The sequence below is a fragment of the Anomalospiza imberbis genome, chromosome 1 (genome assembly GCF_031753505.1).
Source record: "Anomalospiza imberbis isolate Cuckoo-Finch-1a 21T00152 chromosome 1, ASM3175350v1, whole genome shotgun sequence".
NCBI classification, from domain to species: domain Eukaryota; kingdom Metazoa; phylum Chordata; class Aves; order Passeriformes; family Viduidae; genus Anomalospiza; species Anomalospiza imberbis.
Genome location: NC_089681.1, coordinates 82,527,635 through 82,555,338, shown reverse-complemented (window position 1 = coordinate 82,555,338; position 27,704 = coordinate 82,527,635). Strand labels below are relative to the sequence as shown.

Below are 27,704 nucleotides of genomic sequence, written 5' to 3'. Positions count from 1 at the left end.
GAGCCAATTTCTATTGTATGTCCAAAGATACCGCAGTGCTACGGCCTGTTTTGGTGACTCTTCCCTGCATTGATGCCATGTTGGCAGCTGATTGATGGCCTCAAACTGCTGTTAAAAGACCCAGTGGTGGCAGTGCTTGCAGGACTGTAGAAGATGCTTTGATGTTGCTACTGCAGAGTGCTCGACTGTAATGCCATTGAGCTCATTGGGATGGCTCACCTGTAGTCACCGCTCTGATCTGAATGCTTCACAGTATTCCCTTATCCCACTTGTAACAATTTCTTTGCAATGAAGAGGCCTGAGTGGCGCTTGCAGAAGGGTGTTTTATGTGGATATTTGTTTTCTATAAGTATATAAAGAGATATCCATCTAGATGTGTAATAAACACCCCATAAAGCAGCTTGACTCTATGTGCAGATTTGCAGCTGTGTTTACGCAGCCTGACACTGCAATATCCATACATCATCCCTTCCTCAAGGAAATCTTGCTTCTCTTTTATCTCTTCTTGCCTTTTAAAGGCTCTGAGAATTTACTTTGCTCCCACATGACCAAAGCTTACCATGACCTCACTGCATCTGCTTCTTAGCAGATATTGTAGAAACATGACAGCATAATAGTGTTGTGCTAACTTGGAAGAGGTGGACTTGAACTTGAGCACCACTGGTGGGAATGTGACATGAATTAATGAACATCAAGGTCAGATTTAGACATTGTTATCCTCATGCCAGCAGACTGTGAATCTCATGGTCTTCTTGGATGGAACCATGCTCATATGAGACAATTCACATGCTCTTACACTTTCCAAAGATGCTAAAAAATTAGCAAAAGGGTTGCTCCTTTTGTGCTTTGCTGATGTCACTTGTTATCAAGAAACAGGTTCTGCAAAATTCATCTGTGGAAAGCAATATCTTATCTCTACAAGTAGCTTGGCACTGCAGGCACTGAGTTCGGACTTTTCAAAGGAATCCCCGCATTCTGATTTGATTTGCTGGGGTTTCCTGAACTGGCTCCACAAGCTAGCCTAGGCAGAGCTGCCTTTTTGCTCAGTCCCATTCTCTTGCATGATGCCTAAGTAGGGATTAATTTGTTCCTTTGTTATAAATCTTGCAGGACAAATGGAGCCTGTCATCATCCATGTTCCTAGGAATAACCAACATCATTAAAGTACATAAGCTTGTATACATGTGCAAACTCACACAGAAACACAAACACTTCCCTAATACTAGAAATTTCCTGTAGGTGGTAGGAAACTCCACAGTTTACATTTACTGCTCATTATTGCAAGTTACACTGCGGTGGCAGTAGGTAGAAGTCCTGTCTCACATCTTCTACTCGTGGTGACTAAAACTGTTCCTCTCCAAAGAGCTGGTGTGGAGTTGCCTCTGCAGGGTGTTGTGGAAGGTCATGTCTCCTCTCCTTTGCTCCTCCTGCATGTTTTCCTGGCTGAGGATGGATGGCAGGAGCCCCAGCAGAGGCTGCTGCACTGTAGCCCTAGATGTTCCTCCTGGCGGTTGTCTGGACATCTCAGTGTGTGGCTCCTGGGGAGGGCAGTGTGAGCCACAGATGAGGCTAAAGCTCTGCCTCGTTTGGGCAGGGGTGATTTCCAGCAGATCTAAGTTGAGCATGAGAACAGGCTCTCCACTCTTCTTCCCAGTCATGACCTCCTGAGCTGTAAAACCCAGGTCATTCACACTCTGTGCCTCCTTGGGCTGAAGGATAAAAAAGCAACTGAACTTGGTGTGCCTGATTTTTCTACCCTTTATATTGCACATGCAAACTTGATATCCAGACCTGAGGCTTTGAGTGAGTGGGATAGAAAAGCCATGTTTATTTGCCAGCAATTTGATGGTGTAGAGATACCCTGTATCTGGAGATCACAGGATATTTTACAAGTCTTTTTAATCTAATTTTCATAGACAGAGATGCAGCAGTGAAGAGTGGATAAGATGACTTTGTGAAGCTGTCTAAGAGGAGAAGAGGCCCATTTGCTGAGATTTAAATCCACAGCAAAGTTATACAGATTGAAAACATAAACTTGCATTAGCCTAATGTAAGTAGCTCTTCCATATGTTTGATGTACTCATCCAGTGTTTTCAGTTATATCTGTCATGTTGTTAATCCCCAGAAATGTTTGTAGAAAAGTTGAGGAAAAAACAGTGCTGCTCTCCTTGCCCAGGCCTACCATGCTTCTTTCCCATTCCCCAGAACTGCTCATCACTTCCTAGGAATTTAACCATGATTCCTCATCCTGTTCAGGAAATGCCTCATCAGAAATGGTTGTCCATCAAAGAGATTTATATCTCAGTACAGTTCATAGAAATCCACTCTCAAATTGCTTTGTTCCAGATGCTCATACTTGACATCCATATTTCTAGAACTGATAGACTTGTATTTCATAGTAGTTCCTAGTGTGCCCTGCAGGTGAGGGTGAGGATTTCTGGGTTGGCCCCAAAGCAGCATTATGAAAAGGGAGCACATTGGAGAAGCAGCTTCCACCTTAGCCCTTGTAGGCTGTCCTTGCTGGCAGCATGGGCTTGCCTTCAGAATGGGGAAGTTCTTAACAGGGATGTTTTTCAGCGTGGGCAGAATGCCTCAGTTGTTCAGGGTACGGAATTTACGGCTGCTCTCATATCTCTGCATGATTGTGTCTCTCAGAGTATGCATGCTGCTTGGGTTTCAGAGCCTTGCTCATTCTTGCTGAGGCATCATAGGATGGTTGCCCCCACTTTCTCCATAAAGCATCTTTGGAAAGGCAACTGGACTGTGTGTAAGTCACAGAAAATATTGCAGAAAATTTCCACCAAGAATTTCCAGCAAAATTCCTTTTCTGTGCTTCCTCTCTAACTACAGAGCAAATTTATAGCATCTTCAAAGAATAGTTTGGATTGGAAAGGACCTTAAAGATTGCCAAGTTCCAATCCCCCTGCTATAAGCATGGACATTTTTCCCTACATGCCCTTGTCAAAAGTCCTTCTTTTGCTTCCTTGCAGGCCTCCTTTAGGTACTGGAAGGCGCTATAAGGACTCCCTGGAGACTTTTCTTCTCCTGGTTGAACAACCCCCACTCTCTCAGCCTTTCCACAGAGGAGGAAATCCTCTATCCCTCTGGTTATCTTCATGTTCCTCCTCCAGACTTGGTCCAATAGATCCTTGTCCTTCTTATATTGCAGGCCCCAGAGCTGGACTCAGCACTCCAGGCAAGTTCTCATAAGAGCAGAGTAGAGGGGAAGAATCACCTCCCTTGACCTGCTGGTCATGCTATTGTCAACATAGAATACACTTTAAAGTGTGTGGATTTTTTAAAAGTGTTTTTTAATGGTTTTCCAGCCCATGTTTTAAGCCAGATACTGTTGTCACTGTTTATGCATGTGGCAGGCGTGTAATGAAGTACTTGCACATGCCTTTATGCTATTTTTTTTCTAAGAGCAAGTGGCTTTTTTTTCTCTGCATTGATCAGATAGTCTCTCTCTTCACCGCTTTTTGGTGTCCTCTTCCTCCCTGACCTTCTGCCACCTGCTCAGCAGACCTCTGTGACTTCCCTCCGACTCCAGTGCGTGCTGCAGCGACCTGCCAGCTAATCACCCTGAATTTGTTCACACTGCTGGGACCTGACTTGCAGATTCCAGCCATCTTTACTTCAGGCATTGCAGCCTGGCAATCTTCCATGCTGCCTGCTGGATCTGGGCCAGGTATTTATTGTGAAACTTTTGCTCCTCTTGGACTTTGCAGTAATTTTGATCCCCCTGGAGGATTTGCCTAGTACCAGGTAGAGAAATCCAATAAAAAGCCCTGGGAATTTGCTCTGTGCTCAGCAACACATAGTTGCTACTGACTCAAATCCTGTTTCTTTTACAGCAATATAAGGAAACTGTAAAACCAATAAAAGGTACTTTTACCTGTGACTGCAAATATTTTGGTGAATGGGAAAAAAAAGCTGCATGTGCTGGGAATTGAAATAAGGTCCAGATTTGATGCCCAGTGTGAACTGTCAGAAGACATGTAGAAGAGCAATAATTTTACTCTCTACTTCACTTTTGGACCAAGACTGAGCTTATTCTTATCTTGTGCATTGCTGAGACTCCTTTCCTTTACTTCAATATATTAAAATGAGCCAAACAAGCTGAGTTTCTCTGTTGTCCAGATGAGCCTCCTGCTGCTGCACCCTGTGCAAACAGTACTGTCCCCACAAAATGGGACCATGCTGCACACTCCATGCCTACTCAAATGGTTTCAGAGGGGCTATTCATGTAATAATCCCCAAGGAGCTGGGTACCCTTGCTTTAGATGTATGCCAGTAAAATAAGTGCCTGTGCACCAGCTTACAACCATTGTTTTTTCCTTTGCAGAGGACACAAACATCCATCTCAGCATAGCTCCTCTGACAGAATAAGCAAGTGTATGAGCTGTTCTTCAGCATGGGAACTGCTGCTGCTGGCCTGTGTCACCCTGCACACAAGTTGCCATTTGCTCATGTATAATTTAATGTGGAATGTGGGAAATCGGTCTGAGAGTGAGGTAAAATGCAAACCTCTGAAGATGGCAGGTCAGCTGGAAAAATACCTTTCTCCTATGTCTCCCAATGGCCATGTAAAGAGATGACCCTAAGCCAGGAAGGCTGATGGCCTAACAATTCCACTGCACTAATTTTTGCCTTTGCAAATGTGCACTAGGCTGGAAGTGAGGATTTGCTCAATTCCCACAGCTCTTTGTGTTCAGTCCCTGTAGCCAACACCCAGGCATTTTGGGGGTCTGAGGGAGGATGTGTGGTCTCCTGCTTGATGGAGACCAAAGATCAGTGCCAAGGGTCAAGCCAAGCCACAGAGTTGCCATGAGCCTGTCCTGAGCTAGAGCCTCCAAACATAATCCTCAACTGTGGCTCTGGGAAGCATCAAGCTGGAAATGTTTTAGGGTGTCCACAGGCATCTCAGTCGCACTTGGGTATCACAGTGCTTAAGAAGTAGTTATTTTGCTGGTGATTTTTACTGCAGCTGTGCTCCCAGTCTTGCCCTGGAAGCTGCTTCCAGGGAAGAGGATTGATGCACCTTTGCTCTTTCTCTTCCTGAGCTGTAGCTGTGGGGTCTCCTAAGGGGCGACATCAAATAGGAAGGGAGCTGGGGATCATTGTAGTGCCATCCTTCTTGAGAGTGTCAAGTGTCTTGCCATGGTCTTGGACCTTCTTAAATGAAAGGTAGCAATTACCCATTCCGTTACCCTTGATAATGTTTTATTAGTAATTGTGATTATCTGTAATTGCCACTGTTAATAGTGTGCTGTGATTGGCAGGGTTCAGCTTACACTTGATTTCTGCCTTGGGTGGGGGAGGAAATGGCTGTTTAGTTTGTCACTGCTGTCCTCTGTAATAATGTGTTTCATGTCAACTAAAGCCACAGCTTAGGACCAAGTAGTTGTATTTAGGATGCTGGACTAAACTTGCCCTTCCAATTGAAGTCTAATGTCCCCCAGACAAATTTCAGGCTATGAAGGATTTCTGGAAGTATCTAGGACCCCCAAGGACCATGCTGCATTATTTAACCATGCTTTGAAGAATTGAATGTTGTTCAAGAACATGCCCATCACTAACTGTGAGCTGAATTAACACCTAAGTATCAGAAAACTTGCCTCACCTGCATGGGAAAGAAGTTGGTTCCTTGGTTTGACATTTTTGAAGAAGCAGCCCCAATGTCATCTTAAACTAAGATTTCTATTTCAGAAAGCCTAGGCAAAGAAAGAGGTTTGGCAGCTGTACAAGGGAAGGACTGCCTATTTATGCAGCATAGGAAAAATCCTTCCCCAAAAGAGGATTCCATGGATTTTGTTTCCTGACAGAAAAGAGTGCACCCTCTTGGCCCCCTAAATAATGGGAATCAAAAGAATTATTTACCAGAGGTGTTTCTGGATCAAAGCCTTGCTACAGCCTCAGCTCAATGAGTTTCAGGTTTAGATCTTGATTCCCACCCTTGCATTTCTCTGCTCGGCTGAACCTGCTTCTTCAAAACTGCTGAGTTATGGGTGTTTTAGAAGGAGGGATTTTTCAGGTGACAGATGAGTGTAAAAGCTATACAGAAAGGAGTGTGAAAATTGTACGCATGCAGAAGCACTTTATTACATACCTCTGCAGTCCTTATCTTCAGTCCACATTCGTTTCTGTGTATAAAATACAAATTTGGGACTTAGATCTACAGTGGCATAGCACGTATGATCCCTTACATAACAGCCTTTCATAAAGTCTGAAGGGCACTTTTGCTGTACATAAACCCTTATACTTTTCAAAGCTCTGCTCTCCAGCTCTCTCTCCTCCTTCCCAGGTCATTGGAACAAGGCAACCCTTTTTGGTTACCAATCAGAGGTGAATGACCTGCTTGCTTATGGGATTGAGGAAGACCCGAAAACTGATGATTAAGGGAGTCCTGGGAGCAGCTTCTTTAAAGCCACTTTAAACTAGCTTTTGTTTTCTGCATGAGTTGGCCCAGAGGACTGTTTGGACTGGTTGTACTTAGCCCAGTGCATCCTGACAGTAATATGCTATATCCTGTCCTGCTGGGCACTGGAGGCAATGCAAAGCCAGGCTCTCAGGAAACAGCCTGGTGCAGCCGTGATGCAAACAGCACAATACACATTAGCTCTGAGCAGGCACCACTGGCTGAAAAGATTTTTTAAAAAAAAATCTTTTTCCAGTGATTATAGTATGGCCATGACTTACTGCAAATGAAGAAAATGTGAAGGAGTTGAATTCAACATGTTTGTATTTGCCAATCTTTTTGCATGGTTGCTTCTAACTAATTTGGGGGTTATTCAGTGAAATTTGGATTCCTTTTTCTTTTCTACCTACCATTTTTGCTTTCAGGACCTAGGACAAAAAGGAGAATTTAAAAACATTTTCCTTTATAGTGTTTCTTGTGTTGGAGGAAAGAACCACAAACATTAGTGGTATTTTTGCTTTAATGTATATTTGCTTATGCATTTATTTTTTGTATAATATATGTATGTTGAACCAAGTTTGTCCCTCTGGTGTCTCTTTCATCCTGTTTAGTCAAACCTGTATATTTTTTTCTGGATTATTCTTGTGGTTATACAAGTGAGGGTGGTCTGATATTTGAAAACAAATTAGTCCTTTAGCAGGACACAAATACCATGATTTCACATAGCCACGTGAAACTAGCCAGGGTAGTTCTGCATTAATGGGCTCAGTCTAATACATTTAAAGGAGGCTTGAGCAACTTAAGGAAGTGATGACGATCATCGCTCTGAAAAGCCAGCCTGTTATTTAAAGATGGGTCAGATCAGATGCTGGGGAACTAATGAATCCCCTGTGCTTACATCTCAAAACCCCTGGCTTTCCATAAGTGACATGTGGTTGTCCCTAACAACAGCCAGATAAAATCCAAGTTAATGGTGTAAGAGGCAATTTAGCTTACAGTTATGTGCATTTTATTTAGATAATTGTAGGAGCTGCAATATGCTCACTAAGAAATGTGGAGACAGCTTACATTTACAGGCTCATCTTATGTTCATGTAAAGAAAAAATCAGGGATATGGTGTTTAATTTCCTGAGAACAAGTGCATGAGTCAGAAGCTGAACACCAGCATAGCTCCTGAGGGGTCTCAAAAGGGAAAACAAATGTCCCAAGGTACAAATATTCTGTAATTTTTTTAAGTGGAGTTTTTATTTAAGCTTCTCTTCAGATCCTAGCTTCTTCATTCAACAACACCAAAGTGGATTTTAAGATGATACTCTTTTAAGAAAACATCTAGGGTAATTTTACTCCTGACATCCTTTGATGTATAAAGCACCAGACTTTTAGGTGATAGTTCTCCCTTAGGGCAACAGAAGTATGCAAGAGCTTTAAAGGCCTTTAACCAAAGCCAATGTGGGGAAACCCTGCATCACCAAAGTATTTTGCTAGCACAGAGTGTCTACAGATGGCACCTCACCCCAGTCTACCTGAAGGAGAAGTTTCTCAGAATCATCAGAAAAAGAAAACCCTTGTCCCACTGACCTACCTGGGGGATTTTTTCCCATATGCTGGCCTCACAGGAAGCAATGCAGCTGGAATGCTGGTTCTCCCTGGAGTGGTGCTGGTGCCAGCAGCCCATGAGCTCAGTGTGCTGAGCATGGCTGGGCGCTACCATAGGTACCACCCTGCGAGCGCTCCTCTCCGCAGCCATCCCTCCCTGCCCTTCTCCATGCAACCTCACCACTGCTCCCCTCCCCTCTCTGAGGCACCACTGCTGTTGGTGAGGCACATGAGGTGATGACAATGTTACTTGTGACTTTCAGGCTCTTGGATCTTGTGCTAGAGGTGAATTATTCCTATCACCCTGATCACCAGTGTGCAAAGTGCTGGCGGGAGAGATGGAGGCACGTGGGCAGCCCTTCTGTCATAGCTCTGCCGGCTTCCTTCCCTGCCACAAGCAGAAAGACATATTTATTCTCGGTATTAGAGGTTACCCCTGGAAAACCATAATGTTGGTATTGAAAATACCATTTATCACCACAAAACCTGTGATGGCCACTATTACATACTTTGCCTGGCATAAAAAGCAATTCACCTCCATTTATCAAGGGTGATAAGCTAATGATACTGTTGTTGGCTGTTGCTTGTGCTTTGCTCCTTCTCTGTTGCATGACTTGTGTAAAGGCAGCTACATGGACCAGGAGGCACATGCAAAGGACAGGTCCATGGAACCAAAAAGTCATGTGCATCCACGTGACTCAGGGAGATGCCTGAGCCTGGACATGTTTTAGTATGATATGTACTGTGCCTTTGCTTGTATGTGTGTTTTATTCTTTGAGGCTTCTGAGGAAAAGGGCCATGAGCAGGACCATCACATCGTTTTTGGGGCAGCTGATAAACCATATGGTGTCCTTTGGGTCTGAGAATGTGTTTGTTCCCAGCATGAGGCAGGGACCAGACAGGGACTGTGGGGCTGGGAGAGGAGGAGGAAACAGTCCTTTACCCCACTAATAAGTTCACAGCTGCGTATGTGGCAAGCTTTTGATCCTTAGTGGTGTCTCCCTTGATTTCCTGATGTATGAGTGAGCCAGTATCATGAACATGTTTTTTTTTTTCTTTTTTTTTTTCTTTTTTTTTTTTTTCTTTTTCCCAAAAGAACATATAGAGGACATTCCTTTCTCACTAAACAGGCAGAGGGGACAGTAAGTTCTATCTTCTTTTAGTACAGTCTAGGCTAGATAAAACCACTAAGTATATTTTCTTGATTGGATTCCCAAGACCCTGAGATTATAATAATAGTTATAACAATTATAATAATGATAATAATAATAGTAGTAACAGTAATAATAATAATCTCAGATTTGGTGTATTATAGGATACCATGTCATTCAGTATCAGACTCATCCAAATGCCCCTCCTTGGCATGCAATTTGTTAGAAGCATTTCACAATTCAAATGTCAATTTAGCATAGAACAAGCTTTTCCTCTCTCTGTTGCTTGAGCCTTTCACTGCAATCAAAATACCCCAGGAGCAGAGGTAGGGCCTGGATGTGTGCTGCTGGTGGGTCCCTGCAGAGTGCTTCAGCTGCCTGGGGTAGGGGGATTTTACCCCTCACCCTGCCTGACCCAGTACTACTGTCCCCAAAACAGAGAGAGGACAGCCTCAAAAGTCAAGCCTCCTCACCCAGCTGATGGAGAGTCTCCCATTTTTGTTTCCCTTGAAGGGATGACCCTGGCCATCACACCTGCCTTTCTGCTCCTCTTTTTATAGGGTGGACTGTTACCTGATAACTACAGCAGCCAGTCCAGGTGACCCCAGTCTTACAAAGCTTCCCTGGAGCTTGTTTCTGCACACTGGTGCTGGTTCATCCACAGAGTTTGGGTGGGATGCAGGTGGCTCCCAGTCACCTTTGCACTGCCTGCCCCAAAGTGATGCCTCCTGCCCTGCAGAACCTGAGGAGATGGCTCTGTCTGCAGCTCATCCAGATCAACACAAGCCAAAGCCCATTGGCTTCATAAACAGGAGAATTGAGTTCTTGTCCGCCAGTTTAAAAAACAAGCAGCAACAAAATTAAATAAGCATGGGGCTTCTGTGCCAGCTGAGGCCAGAGAGCTGGTTGGAGTAGCTTCCTCAAAAAGCTTCCTAAGTGAACTCTGCAGAGACAGATCAGTCATGGTGCTTCACTCTTACAGCCAAGTCTTCCTCTAGGTTTCCCTGGCTCCGCCTCAATTCACTTTTATATTGGCTGGGATAAATGAGAAGAGAATTTGGCCTTTGCTGTCATTTGCATTTTTTATCTACACAGTATCTTAAGGACACTAAGTAATGAGCTTACACTAAGGACTGTGAGGGAGGTGAGGTGTTATCACATTATCTTTTTAGGGGAGCCAAAGAGGCTAAAAGAATTGCCCAAGGCCAAAGACTATCAAGTCCTGACTATGTGTGAGTCCTGGACTCCTAAAGCTTTGTCCCAGTGGCGGGGTCTCAGTTCATTCTCATAGTGTCTTTACCCACAAATTCTTCATGAATGAAAGCACCTGAGTTCTTTGACATCCTTTACTTCCATTCCAAATGCAGCCTGTTGCTTCCTGTAACATCCTCCTTAACTGCAAGCGAGAGCTTGAAACTTGCCCCTGATCAAAGGCTGCATTTTGACAGTTCAGGTGCAATTAAATGTCAGTATCAAGTAGGGTGCCTGCAGTTTGTTATTAAATCTATGCTGAAGTGCTGGCAAAAAACTAGAGCCACAGCACTTCTTGCAGATCATGTAGTTAGATGTCTAAATGGGTGCACTTGCAGGCAGGAAATTGTGCTTGAGCCACTGGAGGCTTGGGCACAGCCTAGCTGAAACCGAATAGCCAGCCACTCCTACAACAAAGTGCTTCATCTCAAGAATAGGGAATAGGTCTCTCACCTTGCTGAAAGGGAGCCAGGGGCAAGCATTCAATAAAACATTTCTTTAGTGTGGACTGGATATAAGGGAGCAGACAGCTGCTGGCTTTAAAGCAATTTTGAATCAAGAACATTTGCCGTATGCTTGGTATTTACACTAAAAGGCTTCTCTTAGAGCAAATATCTGCCTGAGCATAGAAAAGCAAGATCACATTTGCTGTTGAAATCTGTGCTCTGGTGGATCAAAATCATAAATGTTTAATCCACTTAAAAAAAAAAAAAAAAGTAGAGGAACTTATATTAAGGAAAATGTTCACTGCGATCCAGACAGAATGAGTACCAGAAACCTTAAAGGTTTGTTAAGGTAGAGGAGAAAAGCAGTTATTCTTTAATTTCCTCAGCTCCTGAAAAAAGCACTCTTGGCTTCTGTTCTTCTTTTGTAAGGGACATTCAAACATGTTCAACTACAAGAAAGAATTGATGACAACTCTGTGAATCCAGGCTGGCATTTCTGTGGGGTTTACAAGTCATGCTTGTACACTGGAGTGCCAGGTAAGGTTCCCTCTGAAAGAAATACGTCAGCTGCTCCATGGTTGTCCTATCCACTGTTGTTTCTCCTTGTCTCTCACCAGAAAATAATAATTTGTACTATCTCGCAAAAGTAATGAAAATCTTTCGTCTTTTGCTGTCACCTCTCTTCCTGCTTAACTGGGGATGTTACAGCCACTACTGGTGTACTGAGGCTAAAACTCAATAGAGCAAGCTCAAGTCAGATTTAAGGAAATGAGTCAATGAGCAGAACAGGAAGGAAACACACCAATTTAAACCTAGAAAACCACATAATATGGGGGTTAATACATTTCTTTGTACTGTGAAACTGGGGGTATAAACTTTCAGGTGCAGTGGCTGTGATATTCTCACTCTGTCTCAAGTCAAAACATATTCATTACAAAAAGATAAAATTGGCATGAGGCAGTGCTGTCTGTAAATATTGAAACATAAATTGCCTGAATGGGCTTGCTGAAATGCTACCATGAGCAATGTGTTTGTCAACATTACTGCAGGGAAAAGCAAGCCAAATTAATGACAACTGCCAAAAAAGTAGAGCAAAAAAGGTATACTTTCCCCTGTGTGTCAGAAGCTGAATTTATGCCAGGCTCTGTCAGAATCTGAAAGAAAACATGCTCAGAGGCTGCTGAGTCCCACAACAAGTCTTCAGTTCCTGGTGTAAGTATTTTCCTCTTTATATTTATATTTGGCCATGTGTAAGGGATGGTGATAAGGATAGATCCATTATTTTGTGGAGCAAGGAGGAAGACAGGACTGCTAGAAACATCTGTTAACTTGGATTTGGTGCCTTGAGGCCTCCTCCTCTTCTCATTGTACCAGAACCAGCCATAGGAGCCGAAGGAAACTTCACTGCACTTCATGTCCCAGTGGTACCTTCCATGCAGGGGTTGAAGAAAGCTTGGAAGACGATAAACAAGTTTTTGAATGCCCCTGAAGGTAGTTTTTATTCTCTCTGGTTTGCATATTGTGAAACTGGAGCATTGAAAAGTTGATTTTCAGAGTTTCCTACTGCTCAGCACCTGCATGAAAGGTCAGCATTTCAGAAGCACTATGAGTGCTTGGGAGGAACCAAGCTCTTTCTCATAACATTGAACAACAGCCACCTCTTTGCTAAATTTGCTAGTATGCAAATGCTGGGGAAAGTCAGCACTGACGCTGGCTAAAGCGCAGTTTGCAATCTGTTCACAGCACCTGATAGCACCTCCATTATCACTGTGGTTTTACCCTCCCTAATGACTAAAGCACTAGGAATAAATCAGCGACATGCAAACTGGCACATTTTTCAGCAGGCACAATCACCCAGGAAATTTGCGTAATTTTTCTCCTTCTCCCCATCCTGCCCATCTTTCCCTAGGAAACTGTTTCTTAATGGGGACGATCATTTATGGTGCTAGCAAATGACTCAAACTATTATGGACAGAGATGTCTCCAAAGGCCAGCTTCTGGCACCCTACCACTTAGGCAATGGGGTGAACAGGAATTTGTATTTAAAGGCTTGTGTGAATAAGAGACTGATGCTCACATCAGTGTTTTGTCTCATGACATCTCTGGGCAGGGAAGAAGCAGTGCTTCTGTGACCCATGATCATCCCATAATTATCCCAGGTGTAAATGAAGAGCTGGAGCCACAGTCATTGAGATTGAGTCAGTGACAGTGAATTTCACCGGGTGTTTCTGGTATTATTTTAGAACCAGTGACCCAAATTGTAGCACACAAACTACGACGTATTTATTGCATAAACATATATAAATTTTGGACAGCTACAATACGGTGTGTACTCCTGCTGCTGTTTTGACAGTCTTAGCTCAGTGAAACTACTAATTGAACTTTCAGTGCTGAAAATAATACAGCCATATGTGTAACTGCAGTGTGTACTTCATAAATGAGATGGTGCCACCATAAACTGTGAAAATAATGCAGCTGTATAAAATTAGAGTGATGAATGTGCATTGGCCTGCAATTCTACTGTGCAAGCCAAAGCTGGTACCAAACTGCTCCCTCAAAACCGCGGGCGTTTAAAACAAGCTTTATAGGGCAGCAACTGCTTACTCTGCACTTTCACGTGTGGGATACAATGGTATTTTCCCCCCCCTTTCATCCAAATTTTTCTGCTTTGGTGACATTTCTGTTATGGTCGTCATCCACCAATGTAGGTGGGCTTTGCTTCAGTTTTGGAGAAAACTACCCATTCCAGGCTAGACCAGCTGCTGTGGGCTGGGAGCTTCGAGATGGACGGAAGATGAGAAATGGGACAAAGCAAAGTATGGCAATGGGGTGAACAGGAATTTGGTTTTGCTGCATTGTCCTTCTGAGGACAGAGAAAATCTTCAGTTTAGCGGGTTGTCACCATCACAGAACCCACTCCCCCTTCCCCTGCACACAGCTCTAACAAAGGACAAGTTAGAAGAGGGGACAAACAAAGACCTAGGCCATCAAGGGCTGACAGCAGAAAGACGAGGAACATGAATACAGCCAAATGACACCCAGAGACAAAGGACTGGGAGTGATTCCTGATGACTCACAGAGGAGGCAGAGGATGAGGAAGCAAATGATTGCTGTCAGCTTTTGGAGGGGACATCCCAGCCACATCCCAGGCCATCCCTTGGGGCCCGGAGGGAAGAAGCCAGGAGACACGTTGAGGACGGGTAAGTGAGTGAAACACCTCTCGGCAAGCCTGGCCGAGACTGCTGGGACATTATCTGGAGAGGACAATGGTGATGAAACACGTTAGGGGTTGTTGTGGTGGGGATTTTTTTTTTACTAAAACAATCTGCAGCTGCTACAGTGTTGCAACATTAAAAGATGAAGGTTTAGCGCAGCTAGATCTCTGGCCAGTGTGAGTACTCTGCGGGATGTTTCTTGGAAGAGGCACACTCGGGATAAGGGGATAAGGGTAGTCCAGCCATCAGCGGATAAACAGAGATTTGTCAGCTTCCCGACCCAGAGCAATCGCTGCAGGCGAGGGTGCGTCACTGGGAGGTGACTGGCGCTGTTTATCGATCTTGATAAGCATGCAGAAACCTCTGTGGACGAGTAGCAGGCGTGGCTCTTAAACTGAGACTCTCCCTCTGGTACTACTCCACAAAAAAACCCCGAACCGCTACATCCCAGAAGTGATCAGCAGCATATGAGAGTTCTGTAGGAAACACTGGTGAGTCCATATGCAGAGCCCTATGCCATAGCACACTTTTCTTGCCCAAGCTTACAGGTGGCTGAATGAAATGAGTTGGTGCACTACATGTACTCAGCAGAAAAAGATCACACCTCACAGACAGTCAGAATAACCTTGCTCTGTAAATGTTCTCTATTTTAAATTTCATTTTTCATGTTGTGGCAACATCATTGCACCCACTCTGCCTTAAAACAGCCTTCACAAGAACCAACCCACTGGTGAGGCTGTGTTGGGGCTTCAGCTGCAGACATGACTACATAGCATCAGCTCCAAAGAGAGATTTGTCATGCTGCCATCAGCACTTTCTTGTTATATGGGATGTCTGGACAGGTAGGACTTTGGCATTAGGCTCTGGCAAGCAGCAACCTGCAACTGCAGCTTTTTCCAGAGCTCAGAAGTAATTCAATGTGAGACATTGGATTGGCTGCACTGAGAGAAGCAGGACCAAAGCACCAGAGGTGGGTTCCTCCTCACCTCAGATTTGTAGCTTGGTCCTCTTTGTCCAGTCGAGCACTTCTGCCAAAAGCTACCTGGCAGTCTCCTGGAGCCACCATTGCACATCAGAGAAGTTTTCCTCATAAATTAAAGGATAGATCAAGCTGGCTGGGGCTGGATCTGGATTGGATAGAGCAGGATGCTGTTATTTATAAGACAGCAAGGATGAGGAGGATGGTTAAGGAGTTCAGGTCAAAGAATACACTTCATAGCAGCAGGCAAGGAATTAATGGGCCATGAGGTGGAAAGAATAAAATAAAATCCTAGGATTGAGAATTAGGCGTCCTGATCTAACTTTGATAAAGCCACAGTGAACAAGATTGGAACTATCTTGGCCTGTGAGTGTCCTGTGGAGAGCAGCCCAATTTGCCTAAGGCAGCTATCACAGGCAAGAAAAGGGTTTGCTGAAGTTGGTCTCTCTCATGATTCCATTCAGGCATTGCCTGAAAGATGCCGATCCTGAGTTCAGAGCCTGCAGACCACTTGATTTTTCCACTTATGATACAGTGCAGTAGATAATCTGTTTTTTCTCATGTGTCACTAGGACCACTGGTGTAAAAACATATTCAGAGAAAGCAAAACACTTCTGGCTTTAAAATGGAATTGAGTTCTGCCACACATAGGCAAATCTTTGTTAAAGTTGGGAAGATGATGATGAAACGTTCCATAGAGATAAAAGATAAAAGAGGCTTGGAGTCCACAAAGTATTGTGGAGTTGCATCAGAATGATTTGAAAAGAAGATTAAAAAAGAGAAATTAGTAACTTTCAGGTAAGGAGAAAACTGCAGTTTGGGCTTTAAAGGAAGAGAGAACAACCCATGACAAAAACTAAAACCAGAAATGGTTGGAAGGGAATTACAGTTTTAGAGGGAGAGCATGAAGAAAGCTGTGTAATATTAGGCCTAGCAAAATGTATTTTATTTATTCATAGTTCTTCTGGATTATTTTTTGCTGGCAGCTGCTGAGGGTCCCATTGCTGCACATTCCCCTCCCTCCATGGAGGGCAGCCAAGCACTTCTCTTTGAGGATGATGAATGTGCAAAACAGTTTTGAACGCTTCAACTTTAAACAAAGCACTTTCCAAAGCTCCCCTCTGCCTTAGGCAGCCAAACTCGAGTCTCCCTGGTGGAAACCTGGCAGCTTCCATGAGCTCCTTTTGCAGGTTGGTCCATTATTAATGCTGAAATATAGATACTGGGATTGAAATAAATGAAAATCAGGCAAACTTTCCTTGCAAAAAAGAGAGATGTAATTTACTTCCTCCTTGCATGTCCTGTGCTCACTCCTTGCAGATAGATGGGCAGGAATGTCAGCTCTCCTAGATTTAGAGCAGATCTTGTATGGGACCGTCCAAATCCTGTTGTAATCAATGGAAACTCCACCACTCACTTTAATGGGACTTGGTGTGGCCCTGCAAGGGTCATAGCCTTGAAAGTCACACCCACCGGCACCCAGTGGCCTCTTCAGAGAATCTGGAAAAATTGGGAAAGTTGTGAAGTTGAAAAGCAGCCTAATCCTTTTAATTCTTTTCCTGAGTAAGGGAAAGCCTTTTCCAAGCCTAAAAAGAGTGTTGAAAAGAAAAACCTTTCTCACAGGTAATTTTTATTCAGGTCAAGCAGTGGCATAGTAAATTTTTCAAAAGCTTTAAGGGTGTAAGACCCATCTGACTTCAGAAATAAGAGGCAGTTTTTTGCCTTTCAGCCACATCTCTAAGGAGGTCTCTACTCCTTTAAGGAGGGTATGAAAATAGGGTTCTGAACACATCTTTTTAAATCAGAGTTAAGTGTAAGAGCTGCCATATTACAGGACTGACATTAGACATGGATTTAAGCAAGTCATTGCAGCCCACAGGTCTGAACTGGGAGCTCAGCACTTATTTTCTGGCAGCAATCTTACATGAGATACAAGCAGTGCTGTTCTAGGAAACAAGAACACGCTTAACTGGAGCTCTAGAAGAGTGAGTACTACTAAGACTGATCTATGAACTTAATAAGAAGCTTATTCTCTCAGACCATAAGCAGGCTGTTTGAAAAAAACACCTACCAATTGAGTGAGACTGGGAAAAGACTGTTTTGAAGCTTTGCCACTGCAGAAATTCTCTCAAAATCATCTTGTATTTGGTAGGGCAGAAGGCAGGAGCCCATGAGGACATCGAGCAGCAACTGTAGTCCCCCAGACTCTGGACATGCTGACATAGGTTTGAATGTGTCTGCCTTGGTTGATATGTCCTGAAGACATCTGCTTGCAGAAACAAATTTCAAATTAGACACCACTGAAATTCCCCAAGTTTCTTCCAGGGGTTTAAGGACTGCAGGATGAAGCCCTGAATGAAAGACTGCTGTGCAAGGTTATCATCAACCAGTGTAGTTTGACCAAGCATCTCTGGCAGGGACAGCATTGTTTTTGATTTATTTCATGGCTACCAGCAATGCCCTCCCCTCTGCAAGGCACAGACAAGATGCTTTCATTTTCAGAAGCCCCAATAAAACAAAAAAATATTTGCTTCATATATTCACGTACTTAACTAGCCATACTGTCTATCTCAGGAAATCCGTGGCATTTCCTGAAGAGCTCTGCTACTTAATTAATTGTAAATGGTGGGGAATCTGCAGCTGTAGTGTTAAATGATAAATTATGTCATTTTCAGGAAGTGTCAGGATGAAGTGCAGTCACTGCCATGCCAGCACCCAGCACACAAATATCCCAGTGTGCTTGTTTTTCTATGTGTGCTTCAGATTTGACTCTGAAATTCCAGGCCTTGGTTCTCATTCTGTTAACACTGTGTGAGTAAAGTTACTCAGCTGAGAATGCTTCAGAGCAGCTTGTCCTGCAGGTAAGAGCTGGAAAGATCAGCCAGTGGCTTGGAAATGTGTAGTGTAAAAAGTCAAGAGAACAATTCTGCATAGAGACTTGCATACCTCACTTTATTTTCTCTGCTAAAGTACACCATGACAGATATGATGTCTGGATGATTGCTGGACTTTGTTGGACACAGGCTGGGTGTTCTGCCTGGGGTAACCATAGGGTTTATAACACCGGTCACGGGGTGTAAAGCTCCCTGAACCTTGTGACTGGTCCTAATGAACTACATCTAAAGTGTTTACACAGTGCAATTTCATCTTCTCAAGGCCTGTAGTGTGAACTGTGGACTCTTACTATCCTAAGGATAATATATCTGGCACTTCTGCTAGGCTAGAGAAAATAACCTTTCTTCTACTCAGTTTGCTTTAATTAATGCCAGAGTTGAGTTGCACCACTTTTTTTTTTTTTTTTTCATCTTCTGTAACTTGTTGAAACCTTAATCTTTTGGGTTAACATTTTCTGTGCCAGGTGAATACCTCAATCTGATTTTGGAGGGATGTTTCCGGCTGTTCAGCTCTTTCTATGACATTTTTTCCTGTGAAAGACATAACACCACTGAATGCTTGAAACTAGATTTTCTACATAATATTTATCACTGTCTGGTTGTGATTCCCCTTCCAAAATGCAAGAGAAAAAAAAAAAACCAAACAAACAAAACAAAACAAAAAAAAACCCACAAAAAACCAAAACAAAAATACCCACCAAAAAAACCCAAGGTAGTGCAACTCAACTCTGGCTCCTGTGAAGAATACCCAGATTCAGCTAAATTACAAATTCTTGGAAAATTGCATTTTGCACACTCCTGGCAGAGGCTTCTAAGTGTGGCCGCTGGTCTCTTTGATGTTTCAATCTGTGGAGACTTGTGCTCTGGTCCACCTATGGCTGGAGGGACTGAATTGGATGTCTCTGGCAATGCTCCCCTTGGTGCGTCCTAGTACAGCCATGGAGATTTGTGTTCTGCATCAATGACTTCCTGGATCTAGAGCAATGAGGAGGAAGGGACCTGGCCTTTATTTGTGGAGTTGGCTTTAAAAGGTGGACTAAAGCAGCCTGCAGTGAAAGACTGGAACTGGGGACTCGGAGTGGAGAAGGTACTTGGGCTTCACTGTAAGAAACCTGGTCTGGGAGTTGGGGTTGGAAATTGAGGCTGGAATCTGCTGGGATGAAATGTGGGTTACAGCTGGATAAGGAAAATGGGGGAGATAGTGCTAAAGAGAAGAAAGTGGCTTATAAGGGCTGGAGACCAGGAATGAGGGAACAGGGAGCCTGGGACATGGAACTTGGGTGGTGGCACAGGGGAAGATGAGAGAAGAGGTTTGGACTGAGGAGTAGGAAGTTGAGGTTGTGCTTCTGAGATCCCATGCAACTGAAGGGAAGCCCAGGATGCTGCGAAACGCAGCATGCACTCATGTAATGGAAGCATGTGATTATGTCAGGAAGGACTTGCACAGTCAGCCTTAATTTGGGTGTTTTCTAATTTTAAATGCTTATGTTTGAAACCTCGATGTTCTTTCTAATTGAGCTTTTTGTCAGTGATAGGAATACCTGTATTAATTCTGTAGAGCTGGTGCCAAAGGGCTATCCTGATGCTTTAGTATGCAAGTCCTGAACAGTGGAGTAGTTGTTGCACTTAGTAAATTATGATGAAATATCTTCATGCCATTTATTTGTGGTGCTGTTTGTATATGAGGACTGTAATTCTCTTAAAACTCATCTACTTCAGAGGAGAATGAATTAACATGGGTGATTGAGGGGCTATCTAACTAATGGACTTCCAATATAGTTAGTGCCCAGCAACAAATTCAGTGTTGCTTTGGATAATGGAAAAGTTAGGGTTTTTAAAAGAATCGGGCTTTGGTAATTGGAATTCACTGATGTGAAAATATTTTTCACATATATGTTTTCTCTTTTGTTTAATCTACAGTGAACTATTAATTATTAAGAAGATACAGGCATGACTGAGTACAGTAAAAACCAAATATTTGATTAATATAAGTGTATTTTTCTAAATATTGCCTTGTGATGGGATAAGGGGAGAGAAACGTGCAGCTCTGGAGATAATTGCCAGAGTTTATAATAACCCTTCCCTTTCATTTGGTGACAGCTGCCGCAGCAGAGACAATATCCAGGACTGTACAGAGAGCCACTGTGCGGTAGCACCCCTGGTGTGTTTATCCAGCTCTCTGTACTGGCAGTAAATGTTCAAAGCGCAGCAGGAGACAGCCCTGAGTGCCGGGCTGATGCTACCCCTGCTTTGAGCAGGGGGATGGATAGGAGGATGTGCAGAGGTCCCCTTCCACCTCGGCCATGCTGTGCTGACAACACGGGTAACACATCTCAGGCACATCCACACATGCTGCTCAGAGGCAGGCGGTGACACTGTGCCAGAGGTGGGACTGTGGTTGGTGGGATACAGGGTTTGTGGCTCCTCCAAAGTGACTCACTGAGAAGAGTCTGGGCCACCGCTTTGAAGGAAGCAAAGGGATGTGTCAGCAGACCCAGGTGGTTCCCAAGACTGGGAGCCTCAGGGGGCTCTTAGCATTGCTTGTCTCTGGGCACTAAACTTCAAATGCAGGAAGCTTTTCCCCCTATCTTATCTGTGGAGGGAGATTAGCCTAGGCAGCAAGAAGGTGACTCAGAGTATGGATATCTGCTGTGAATTACCTCCAGGGACATCTGCCCTTTGAGTGTAAAGGCAGTCAGCTGGTACTGAAGGAGCAACTTCCCTACATTTTGTACTTAGAGATGTCAAATCACCTGACATGTCAATGCAGGATGAGAGAGTTGGGATTGTTTAGCTTGGAAAAGAGAAGGCTTCAGGATGACCTAGCTTTCCAGTATCTGAAGAGAGCCTACAAGAAAGATGGAAAAGGATTTTTACAAGAGTGTGTAGTTACAGGACAAGGGGGAATTGATTCAAAGTAAAAAAGAGTAGGTTTATATTGGAAATTCGGTGGAAATTCTTTGCTGTGAGGATGTTGAGGCACTGTAAACAGGTTGCCCAGAGATGCTGTGGAAACCCTGGAAGTGTTCAAGGCCAGGCTGGATGGGGCTGTGAGAACCTGGTTTAGTGAAAGATGTCCCAGCCTATGGCAGGTGGGGTTTGGGCAAGATGATCTTTAAGGTCCCTTCCAACCCAAACCATTCTATGGTTATATGATTCTATGATTCCATGATTCATTATTAAGGTTATAAATAATAGATAAGCATTTACAAACTATTGCTATCAGGAGAAAATTATTGATCAAATTTCTATATCCAACCCAAGGACAAAAAGTGGGCTGATTGGCAGACTGGTGAATAGAGAATTTGTTGCTCTCTTCAGGTAGGCACATTGACCATCTTCTCCTGCTTGAAGCCTTTAATCTTAATGAAGGGGTGAAGGCTCTCCTGGTAACTTTAGGGTGAAGTTTTTTTCTTTTTCGAGGGAGACTGGGGTTTCACAGCAATTTATTAAATGGAGTTACCACAAATATGCATCCTTTTTACGTGCCTGTTTTCAGGTTAGCGACCTGTAAAAATACTCACTCTGCTGAATCTTTTAAAGCATACAATAAAGCAGAGTTTTATGGAAGAGAACAAGGGAATGTGTATGAGCCTGTCAAATTTCAATGAGCCAAAATGTTCATTGTAATTTTATCACAGGGTATCAATATGAGAAGTGACAATTACCTGTGATCAGCAGGGCTTGAAGCTGTTTCCACCAATAGATGCTTTTTAATCACTATGGGCTGTACTTTTGTCTCACAGTGTTAGGCAACAGCTTTCTTCCAAGCTATTGTGCAAGGTGTGGGGTTTGACAGGCCTTGACTCAGCAGCAATTTGAATGGTCAATTTAATTTTTCCCCCTTAGTCCCAGAGCTCTGAGATCATGGAAGTCTTCATTTTCTCCCACTGAAAGATCTTACCTGAGCAGGGGATATTTTGAAGTTTGGTGAGGTACTTCTGTCTCATGCATGTGTGCTTGCTGGCTGCCGGACTGAAGAGAAAGGAGCTGAACTCTCCCTGCCTCTTGCTTGGGGAGGGTTCAAAGAATCTTCTTTACCCCATTCCCTCAAAGAAGATTTCTTGCCCCATTAATGACTTAATACACAACAACAAAAATTAGGGACATTGCTGTCTGATTTCTTCTCCTCTGCCAACAGTTTCAAAAGCAGCTGAAAGAAAACAGGGATACACAGTGAGGTAATATAAACTTTGTTTCTCCAGGAAGCTGGGCTAAAAAGAGTTCCTAGGCTTTTTAATAACAGAACAAACATTGGAAATATGATTTAAACCTCCAGTGTTGACTCAGAAATGAAAAGGAATGGATCCCCTATGTGCTGATTATTTTTAAAATGCTCACAAGCTCCCCTAAAACCATTTGGTTTTATGATTATTTGGTGACTTGTTCCTGGAACTGAAAGTTTGACACTGAGGTCTTACATACATATTGTGTATTAGAGGTCTCTTAGGTGATCATAATGGAGAAACCATGAGTTAGCTACCTTTGTTATGATATCCCAGTGCTACCCCAGCACTTGCAGGGATTGCTCCTATTTCTGTGAATGATAGGTGTTCCCACCTCCCCAGTACTGAGTGTGCTTGAGTGAGTGCATCTGATAGCAGTTTGCTCTCATTGACTGTTAGATATGATGTAAAAATTAAAATTAGACAAATTGTTAGAAGAATCCAGATGGGGGGAAAGGAAATATCCCCATATACAACCAGACTGGTGAGAGAATAGCAAAAGGGCAGAAGAGCACAGCTGCCTTTGCATGTCTTTCCTCTGTCTTTTGATGCCTCTGGCACTGGATGAACCCTTTTCATCCTTTTTGTTCAGGTAGGAGCTGAAAAGGGCAGTACCAAAGAACTTGCTGCCTTTTACAAAGGCAGCATCTCCTAGTGAAAAGTTTTATTGAAATAAACCATGTGAAGCAATCTGAAGATGAAATCTATTTATCTTTCTTTTTTCCTTCCCAAGCCTATTGCTGTGAACTTTTCAAGATTTCCTCCCCAGAGACTTACAGACTCTTCTCATAACAGATGCAGCCTTGGGGAAAATGGCGGCAATCCAGGGATCCTCCTGGGAGTAATTACTTTTTCCAGTTCCCCTCACCTGCTGTGTCTCTCTGGTAGCACTTCTGCCAGGAGTTGTGCATGTAATCCATGCAGCAGAGGGAGTCAGGTGCTAAAAGCTGCAGTAGCCCCTCCAGACCAGGACCTTGTACTTGCGTGTGGGATCTGAAACACTTGATTGTTTGCTGTCTGCTTAACCTGGATGGGGTTGTATGGCGTGAACTGGTCTCAACTGAGCTGGCTAAACTCTGCTGTGATGATACAATCACAGCAGCAACAACAGCAATACCATTGAGTCATTGTGTAAATGCTCTTCAACACTGCACTGCGAGATCTGTCTCGGCAAGTGTGTGATCTTTTTCTACATCTCTGTAGCCCCCTGCCTTACTGGGGGACATCATTTGCAGAAGGGCTGACCAGTGCAGAGTTGGAGGGACATTTGGTTTCGTTTTGTAATGCATTTTCCTCCCTTGAGACGATGGAGATCTGGTACCATGGCACTGCCTGTAGGCACCATATGCCACTTGTTTTCTGAGTAAGAAAGAGGAAAATGACCCCTGGAAGTGTAGGCACTTGGTGCACAGAGGCATGTAAAGAATTGTGCCTTCCAGACAAGGAATTGTGCCCTCCTGGTGTGTCTCTTCAAAGACAGGATGTTACACAAATGCCTGATGTGAATTTGGCATAAACACCTTCTTAACCTGTAAAAACAACTGTACAGCCCCCCTCTCCAGCATCTCAAAGGCTTTTTCTGAACAAAATCTGTAGAACCTTGAGTGCTCACGGTGGGAAGGTGTGGGTTAGAGCAGGTGCCATGGGCCACAGCTCATCCCCAAGAGCAGAGGGAAGGATAGCAGGAGGCCCTGTTCCTTTAAGGGATACCTCAAAAGAAGCAATTTGGATGTTTGCTCTTCAGATTACTCAGCTGGGCAACGGGAAGGGGGGAGGGGGAGATCGGCAAAATATTTCACACAGTCCTTCCAGCTGATCAACAGAGAAGCAAAAGTCAGCTGCATGTGCTAAAATGATGCCTGTGGTGTAAAATACATCGTGAGAGGTCAGAGATGGTAGTGACTAATACTTCAGAGACAGACATGAAGGGGGAACCAGACTCAAACTGATGGCTGAAATTTGACCTATTTGACTTCTCCTGTGTTATCTCAATTATTTCATTAGGAAGTTTTGAATCAAGAAGCACTGTGGGATGCAAAAATCTGCTTCAAACGTTCACTGTGAGAATGGTAATTGAGTTTTAAATATTTATGGCAGAACCTGGAATTGTACTAGTGAATGCATTATAGACTCTCCCTAGTGGTAAGCCTGGCTTGCTGGAGATCTTGCACTGCAAATAGCCCCAGTACAGTGAAGAAGGGGGAAAGGAATTTTATTTTCTGAAAACGATTTATTTAGCTGATTATAGGGGGCTTACTCCTTCCTAGGCAACAGTTTCAGCGTGGAGCTATAGGATATGGGGAGTAGAAGGGTGTTCTATACAAACCTGGCACTTGGATAACCTACAGGTCTGTATTCACACCACTTGGAACTGTTTGCTCCCAAGAAACACTGGATATGCAAAAAGATGAGGCAATGAGGAGTGAAAGACTCCCGCCTACTGTTGTCATCTGTAGCTTTTGCTGCTTGGCATTACTGATCCCATATGAGACGCTGGAAGGTACATATGCATTTTTTTCCTTTATTGCTGATGGAAATAGGATTGTTTTCTCTGCAGGGAGAGAAGAAACGAGTCTGTAGTCCTGTGCTCTGTTGCCGGCATAGGCCTTGGTGCAGTGGATAAAAACGAGGCCTTATTCCCTCACCTGGTCCTGGGTCTGCTGTGGTAAGACAACACACCACATGTACACATCACTTTAATGTGCACTACTAATACAGCTGTAAGCCTCCAGCTGAGATTAATAGTCCTCAAGCCACTTGAGCCGGAGAACCTGCCTTGCGCGGGGTGTCCGACAGCCCCGCGTTCCCCGCGGGGGCAGCTCCGCTGGGTGCGCGGGGCAGGCGCCGCTCTGTCCCGCCGGGAATGCGCTCAGGTGCAGCTGTCCCTCACCTTGGGCCAGGTGGCAAAACAGGCTGCAGCTTAAAGCCGCAGAGCCCCTTCTCAGCCCTGAGGAACCTCCCGGCTGCTGCATCGTCTCTCTCCCGGCTGGCGGGGCCGGGTGGCACCGTGCAGGGCGCCGGCTTTCCGCGGCTGCCGCTGCTGCGAGGCCGCCCCGCTCCGGCCCTCCCGGGCAGCCTCGCCCACGGCAGCCGCCACGGAGCAGCGGTCGGCCCCGGCTGGGGCGGGGTGGGGCGCACCGGGGTCCGGGGCGGCTCCGGCGCTCCCCGGCGCCTCGGCCACGCCTCGTTCGGCCCCGCACCCCGGCGGGGCGGGGGGGGGACGGGGGGCGGCGCTGGCTGCCGGGGCGAGGGCGCCGGCTGCGGCGGCGGGCGCGGGGCTGCCATCCCGCGGGCAGGCACGGCGGCGGCGGCGGATGGCGGCAAGGTCAGTGGGCGCCCGCTGCCCGCCGGCGGGGCTCCCCTGCCGGCCTCCCCCCGGGGCGGCCGGCGATGCTCGCGCGCGGTGGATCCAGTGGCGGGGGCGCCTCTTCCTCCTCCTCGTCCCGGTGGGGAGCGGGGTTGCCGCGGGCGCGGATGCCCCCCGCCACGCCTCCCTCCTTCCCTCCCGCCCGGGCGAGGGGCAGACGCGGGTTTCGTAAGCGCCTGCCCCGGCCGCGCTCGGGTGGCCGCGGCAGAGCGGGGTCCCCCCGGGCGGTGCCGCGGCGCGATGCGCGGTGCAGGTGAGCGGCCGAGCCGCGTCCCGAGAGGGCGGCGGGCGCCGAGGATACTTCGAAACCCGGCGGGGTCGCGCCTGCATCGCGACGGCGCTGGTGCGAGCGGAGGAGGGTTGTCCGTGTGCTCTGCGAGCAAGTGAATCCAGATAACTTAGAGACGGGGTTTGGTGGGGTCCTTTGTTCCAGCGGGAGGTTCGGTGGTGCTTTTGCGTTGGTTTGGGTTCGTTTCTTGTGGTTTTTTTTTTTTTTTTTTTTTTTTTGGCTTGATTTCCCTTGCTTATGCCGGCAGTTAGCGGAGAAGATACGCGGTAACTCGGGTGCTGTCATTAAGTGCCAGACATCTCGCCGGGCTTATAGAAAAAGGCTTTAATTATTTTTTTAACCAGCCTGGAGGAGAGGCGTGAAGCTCCCTACCCAGGTAGGGTCCCCGCTGTACGGAGCGGCAGCGCTCAGAGTTCCTTTCGGCGTTAGATGTCGACCCAGCTGAGGTCGAGCTGCCAAAAATGTGATTTACGGACCCTGCCGACATCCGTCACCCAAGCGCTTTGTTCCGATACGCCGTCCGGTGGAGGGACTTCTCCGGGAGCAGCTCTGCCTCTCCTGAAATGTGGATACACAGGATACGCGTACCAGGGTGCCAGCCGGCGAGGCATTAAGTGCGTGTGTTTGTGTAATAGGTGTCTTACAAAAAAAAAAAAAAAAAAAAAAAAAAGCGCAAACAGGCTTTTGATAAGGTCCCATTAATTGAACTGTAAACAAAGTAATTCCTCTGCGCTTGTTTGCTCACTGAAACTCTTAATTCCTCCTCATCTATACGGCCCGTTGTTTGTTTTTCTTTGCTTATTATTGTTGTTTTCATCTAGTAGGTTTTAGAGAGCTTTTGATACAGAATTACTTAGATTTTTTTGTCTGGTTTAGGCTGTTGGAAATCACTTGTAGACTTTTAATTCAGGATGAGTAGGAAGGTCCTGTTCTCAGCCTTTCTGTACCACAGGCCTTTCTGAAATGCCCAGCGAATCTGCACTAATGTAGAGCCTATGGGATGACAACAATAGTAATCTGGGAAAAAAACTCTTCTGCTGAAAATTCTGTTCTTGGCTGTGTAACAGTGTGTGGCTGGATTTCAGCTTTTTACTAGTTGCATGAAAGATGGAACATAAAAGTAGTCCTGGCTGAGGAGTGCAAAGCTGGGACAGCCTTGTGCTGTTGCTGGCCGTGGCACTGGTGGCACTGGCATGCCCATGGCTGTTGGGGCAGGGCTCTGTGGAAAGTTCCTGCTATGCACAAGCTGGCAGTACAGTTAAAATGCCCAAGCCTCTGGCTCAAAGCTGTGAGGTCTCTCAGAGGGTTTTGACAGCTGGCCAGGTTTGTGAAGACAAAGTAAAGTGATACCTGTTTTTTGCTGCTTTTCTGGGAGAAAGTTGGTTGGACCACCTATCATAGAAATTTTATATATATATTGTGAAATCTTCTTTGAAGTATTGGGCAGTGCTGTGAGATCTCCAGATCAGAAATGACAGGAAGACAATAAATATTATTTTGGCCTTAATATTGTGTGTTTAAGTTATACATGGAAATGCAAGAACTCTGAATGAGCCTCTTATCCAAAGACCTGCTGTGGCTTAGCAGAGTGCCCAGGGAATGAGCAAGTAGATCCTTCTGGATGCTGGTCACCTTTCCCCGAGGGACTCACTTGGTCCTTCAGCTTTGCCAAAATCCTTGGATATGTTTTTGTCGTACCTGCTCTTGGCTTCAGTTCAGGGTTCTCACCTTGACCCCTCGATGAACTGGATCAGAAGCTCCATCAGCCGCAGTCAGAGGGAGGCTTCAGCACAGGTTTAACTTCAGTCATGTGAGTTGCTCCAGTGAAATTAGAGGGATACTTGAAAGCAAGCTTGCATATGGAGATTTCAA

General features: G+C 45.0%; 1 protein-coding gene across 20 annotated transcripts in view; it reads left to right on the top strand.

Moving 5' to 3' along the window:
* Positions 1-27,704, top strand: part of RNF152 (ring finger protein 152) — an 80,633-nt gene that overhangs the window by 11,346 nt on the left and 41,583 nt on the right. For 3 of the 20 annotated variants that reach the window (XM_068197551.1, XM_068197561.1, XM_068197529.1), the window contains exons 2-3: positions 11,292-11,399; positions 11,912-12,074. The gene's annotated coding sequence lies outside the window, so the exon portion shown is untranslated. The other 17 variants (XR_011001400.1, XR_011001395.1, XM_068197542.1 and 14 more) reach the window with 17 other exon arrangements.